Raw genomic sequence first — 6071 nt, 5'->3', positions numbered from 1 at the left:
GCCAGCTGTACTAATTCCCAGTTGTTTTCCTCACAGAATTTTGGAGACTTTTCAACATATAAAATGTCACAAAATAAGTGAAAGTTCCAAATCTCAATTTTAAAGCTGACATGGTCCATCCCCTGTGAAGTTTTTCAGAGAACAGCTAAGTCAGTCTCTAAATAATTCATCTATCATTCATAGTGTTTTCACTTGACATTTTTCTTTTTGAAATTACTCTCCTGAGCTCCACTTCCCAATAGTGTACACACTGAGCACATGTGACTAAAATTAAAATTAAAATGAAATGAAATAAACTTAAAATGCAGTTCTTCAGTCACACTAGCCACATTTTGAGGTGCTGAATTGCCCTATGTGGCAAGTGGCTACCGTATTATGCAGTGTAGAAGAACATTGCTATTATTGCTGAAAATTCTATCAGGTAGTTCTGTGGAGAGGAGATTCTTTTATTAGAATTTCATCCACATGTTCTATTAGAACTATAACATTGACAGTAACAGAAACCATCCATGAGATAAACTAATTACGGATATACACAATTCTATCAGCAGCATTACTTTTCTTTTCTTTTTTTTTTTCTTTTTATGAATCAGCCTCCGTAGAGACTGCCAAAAATTGCCAACACCGACTGTATTTCAAGCCGTCATGGTGGGGTATTGGGAAAAGTTTTCAATTAGCAATAATCGCATCTCAGCTAAACCTCATTGACTACGATACTGCCACATCAGGAAAGTGACAGACTAAAATTAAAGTGTGCTTTTTCATTTCCTCAGTGATTTCCTTGCATCATTAAATTCCAGTTTTAGGTAAGATATTGTTCTTTCAAGTCCAGAAAATTTGCTCTATTTTCTTTATTTTTATAACAATCCAGAGTTTATTAATATTGAGACATTGTTACACATTTTTGTGGAAGAAATGACTTATTCTAAGCTATATCCTTTGGCAACAATTAACTATGCATTTATGAAAAACAAAAGGAAGAAAAATGAAGAAATAATTTCACAGTTTTTTCAAATGCTTATGTTGCATGTTTTAGGGAAGAGCTTGGACCTGGATGACTATTTCATGGTTTAATGAACTTTCCTCTTAGTTAACTGTGAAGAATAATTTTTTTCCTGTTAGTTGTACTTCTTCCCATTTGCTTGATTTTTCCCTACTTATGAAATCATTCTTTCTTCTAGTTTTCCTAACTTCTTTGATGAAAAAATTGATTTCCTTTCTTTTTTCTTATTGTGACAGATACCTGCCCCCCAACTCACCCCAAAAACAAAAAAAATTAACCCTAGTTCTCCTACTGAAGAAGACAAACCTGTAATTCTGTGCCAATTTTATTCGCATCCTTTGGATATTAGCAACCCTTCTGTGGCATATTACCTAAATGCGTTTTAGTTTCTGGAGCTGTGCATAAACTGTAACTCTACATGAGCTTTGGTTATTCTACCATCACACACGCAGGCATCAGACAAGGCATTTGGATAGCTGAACACCAGAAAATAACAGGCCCTTTCTCTCAGAAGGAAACATGGCAAAATAAATACATAAATAAATAAACAAATAAAACACAGCACTGAATTCAGCTGCCTAGTACTGCTAATTCTGCACAATCCAGATATTAATATAATATGAAAAATAATAAATTACTTAAAAATATTATGTTTTCACTATACTTAGTTTAATTATGAATTAACAGATTAGTAAACGTTTTTTCCTCAAACCCAACAATTGCAGTCTGGTTTAAAGAAATATTAAGAATATATATGGAAATTTAGCAATAATTAGTTGCAGCATAGTTTATAATTTGAAAAAAATGGAAGAACTTAATATAAAATATAAATGATTAAACAAATATATCAGGTCCACGATGGGAAGACTTTTAAACCCTTTTTTCCAAATCAATCTATACATTCAATGAAATTTCAATAAAAATTGCTCTGTGCTTTTTTCCACTGAAGTTGACAAAGAAACGTAAGACTCATATGAGAAGATAAAGATCCCAAAATGTCCATTGACTTTTGAAGTAGTTTAAACAGAGGATTTGTTCTATCAAATATCAGGATATATTTTTAAAAATTCTACATTGTTTATGATAATGTGATATTGGTGCAAAATTATGGAGTACTTGTTGGACGTGTGCAGGAGGTGACCCTCATAAGTGTGTTCATGTTAAAAACATGTGTGTACAGAAAAATATTTACGGCCTGCACAGTGACTAATGCCTGTAATTCTAGCGCTTTGGAAGGCCGAGGCAGGAGAATTGCTTGAGCCCAGGAGTTTGAGACCAGTTTGGGCAACACAAGCCCATTTCTACGAAAAATAAATTTGAAAAAATTAGTTCAGGTGTCATGGTGCACACCTATAGTTCCAGCTACTCTGGAGCCTGAGGTGAGAGGATTGCTTGAGCCTGGGAGATCAAGGTTGCAGTGAGCCTGATTGCACCACTGCACTCTAGCATGGGCAACAGAGCGGGATTTCCTCTAAATAAAAAATTAAGATTTGCCAACAACTGAGTGGTTATCTAGTTACATATGAAGTTGCTAACACATTTCATTTTCTTCTTTTTATTTCTATTGTTAAACAGTGTGTTTGTATTTCTTTATAATTTAAAGCACATTATTTTATTGATTGATTCTTTTAGTCCAAAGCTTTCCTTTTTGGGAACATTAGTGTACAAAAGTTGTTATTCTACATGCAATGAATTCCTTTATATGAATCCCAAAAATATAAAGTATTTTATTTTCTTATCCCTGAAAACCATAGCCAATGTGGCTGATTTATGGCATGATCATTCAGCTTTCTCTAGGTTCAGTTAGCAATGCCAGATGAAAAGTTCAAAATCATCTGGTCTCTGAAGCAAAATAAATGTCGAAAGAACTATTAAATGTCAACAAGAACTGCTAACAAAATAAGTTTCACCTAGTTAGTTAACATGTTAAGACAGCAGTGGATTTCGCTTACTTAGAGGAGAATCAAATGCCATTTTGGGCAGAAGTTTGCCAATTTACTAAAAGCTATAGCGCATATTCTCAAAGAAGCAGTGCTCTCCTCATTTGTGGCTCACGTCATGGTTGTTACAATGATCCTAGGGTCTAGGAGAGGTAAAATGGGCCCTGTGAAAACCAGGCTGTCCCCACTGAGGCTGTGGGACGCTCTACAGGCCAGGTCCGTAGGCCAAAGGAGAGAGGGTGGATTATAGCATCTGACCACAATTCACATGGACCAGGCCACGAGGGAAAACAACTACTGGATCAGAAAAAGAGAGGGTGGGCACAAAGCAGCAAATGTAATGAAAACAGCATATCATAGCCAAAGATACCATAAAGGTTAAAGAAACGCTCATTTAAAAAAAAAAAAAAAAAAAAAAAAAAAAAGCAACTATTATAGGATAAGGGAAGATGCCATCAGGGCTAGAAAACCAGGCTTTGCTCCCATCTACAAATAATTTGACTTTGGACAATTTAAGATTTTATTTTATTCTTTTAGTTTCAGTACCCATTAAGATAACATATGCATTTTTAAGTTTTACGGATAACCTGGAAAATACTCATCACCTCGTAGATAATAGCTCTTATTATAGTCGTAAAAGGAACATATGGAGGTAAAGGAAGTTTTTTTTTGTGGAGCAGTCTCTAATGAACTCTGCAGATGCCTGATGCTGTCAACAGTGATGAGTTCCTTCTGGATGATTTTATTATTCAAATAAGGCAAACACTATCAGAAGGTCCATAGAAAATGGAGTTTGTAAGTGCATTATAGATAAAATAGTTATAATTTATATCAAATTTGATTGGTCCTTTAGAGATTTATAAATAATAATTTATGTAATATGATATAGGAAAATGAAAGAAATCTAGTCATATAATAGTTACAACAAGCCAAGCACCGTTTAGTTGGACACTATATATACATTCGAATCTACTGAATATATATATTGACATCTGCTGAATATATGCATATATTCACTAGAAACTTTGTACTTATTTTTGAATAATTCAGCTAATATTTCCTAAATGCTTGTCATTTGCAATACTCTATTCACTGCTGCTAATTTTGAATAAAATGAAGTCCCCGACCATTGCCATGAACATTGACTAAAGTAATTGCTAAAATATTTCCTGCAGAAGTGATTGGACCATGACAGCTTTCAAATGACTGACTAGGGAAAACTTCAATTAGGTTTGTATCCTTAGCTTAAAAAAAATGAATGAATGGGAAGTGACATGTGAATTCAATTCAAGATTTAAACATCTTTTAGCTTAAAAGACAAAAATAATATTTTTCACGTTTTAAATAAATATATATGTATTTTTGTGTATATATACGTGTGTGTATGTGTGTGTGTGTCTGTCTGTGTGTGTACAGCATTTTTTTAGTAGAGGAAAATGTTGCCATTAAGCACTCAGGAGAATGCAATTTCAAACATTCAGCAATTGACAATGGACTTCCTTACCCACTCTGTTCTCAAATATAATCAGGCTTAAGTTATTGTTTCGCCACATTGGCTAGGTGGGTCTCAAATTCCCTACCTCAGATGTTCCACCGCCTTGGCCTCCCACGTGCTAAGATCACAGGCATGAGCCACCGCATCTGGCCGAAAGGCTGTTCTTTTTCAAATCTCAGTCATTAAAAAGAGAATTTGAATACTAAGGAGCAAAAGCATAACCAAACCAAAAATTATCCACCATGCTTACACTAATAATGTTTTAAAAATAAATCCTCACAACAAATATTAAAAGTACATGTCATTACATACATATCACACATGGTAGCCTAATACTCTAATAAAATTACTTCCCCAAATTCATTTAAAAAATGCCAAAACTATGCTTCAAATACTGGATCTTATTTTACTGTGTTGAAAAAACAAAACAAAACAAATACTCTCACATTTCAGTATTACTATTTGTTCTTTAGATTTTAACAAAATATTACTTCAAATGTGTGTGCTTCTAGATATAATTAAAGGGGCACTTCTGGATATAATTATCATGAGTACTTTTTGGTGTGCCATATCCACTCAATTTTGTGTTTTATCTTATCTAGATGATTTTAGCTCAGCAAAGACCAACGAAATGGAAAAAGAAAACATTTGTCAAAAATGGTTAGTAAATTTTTAATTTATACAGATTCTGCATAACATGATAAGAAAACATCAGAAAATACAGATTACTGTTTAAAAACCATTTTCAACTTCACATTCACTTTTACTGGTCTTAGTAATTCATCCATGTTTAGGGTTTTCAATGTTCACTGTTGTCATTGACTTACCCTGCTTTCCTTTTCATATTTGCATTGATGTAAAAAGGTAATATTTTAACGTTAAGATTACTCTACTTAGACTTTTTAAATCCCTTTCACTCAGTAAAAGTGTAAGGTTTTTTTTTGTTTTTGTTTTTGTTTTTTTTTTTTTTTTTTTTTTTTTTTTTTTTTTTTTTTTTTTTTTTTAGCTGCATGTGGTGGCACACCTGTAATCCCAGCCCACTCGGGAGGCTGAGACAGAATCACTTGAACCTGGGAGGCAGAGGCAGTGTACCACTGCACTCCAGCCTAGGCGAGAGAGCGAGACTCTGTCTCAAAAAAACCCAAAAAAATCGTTTATGTTTTCAAAAGAACCAAGAGAAGCAGGGTCCAGGCACATTTTTTCTTCCTGTATCGTCCTAGGATGATGGGGAAATTTCCCCAAAACTATGTGATTGCATGTATTAGGTGGGTGTTAGACTAGGGGACTGGGGGTCAGTGGGGAAGACCTTTTGTGGGAGGTGTTCTTCTGAGCCATTCTTGACAACTCTTTTCTCCTTCCTTCTGGAAGTTTCTGGCACTGGAGGTGGAGGCATGGCGTGTCAGGGGTGGAGGTCCAGACTGCATGTTCCTGGCACAGGGCACATAGCCTGGCTGGGCTGGCTGTGGATAGGTGAGAACATGTGGGTGGGCCCTCGGCTCTGGCCACCGAATGCCCCACGCTGCCTTGTCAGCCAGGAGCCCCCCACTCCTGCTCCGGCATCAGAAGAGCTGTTCGCAGATCCTGCGTGTGTCCTCAGGCGCTGTCACGGAGTGGCCCACGGTCCTAGGGTCTG

The 6071-nt window shown here is 35.4% G+C and overlaps 1 non-coding gene across 1 annotated transcript; it reads right to left on the bottom strand.

The window, feature by feature from the left end:
• Positions 1–593: 593 nt before the first annotated feature.
• LOC120367822 (U4 spliceosomal RNA) lies at positions 594–734 on the bottom strand. The gene has a single exon (XR_005582100.1). It is a non-coding gene; the product is annotated as a U4 spliceosomal RNA (small nuclear RNA).
• Positions 735–6071: the final 5337 nt, after the last annotated feature.

The sequence above is a fragment of the Saimiri boliviensis genome, chromosome 3 (genome assembly GCF_048565385.1).
Source record: "Saimiri boliviensis isolate mSaiBol1 chromosome 3, mSaiBol1.pri, whole genome shotgun sequence".
In the NCBI taxonomy this organism is placed as follows: domain Eukaryota; kingdom Metazoa; phylum Chordata; class Mammalia; order Primates; family Cebidae; genus Saimiri; species Saimiri boliviensis.
Note: the sequence above shows the minus strand (reverse complement) of the source record. Positions and strands in the feature narration are given on the sequence as shown.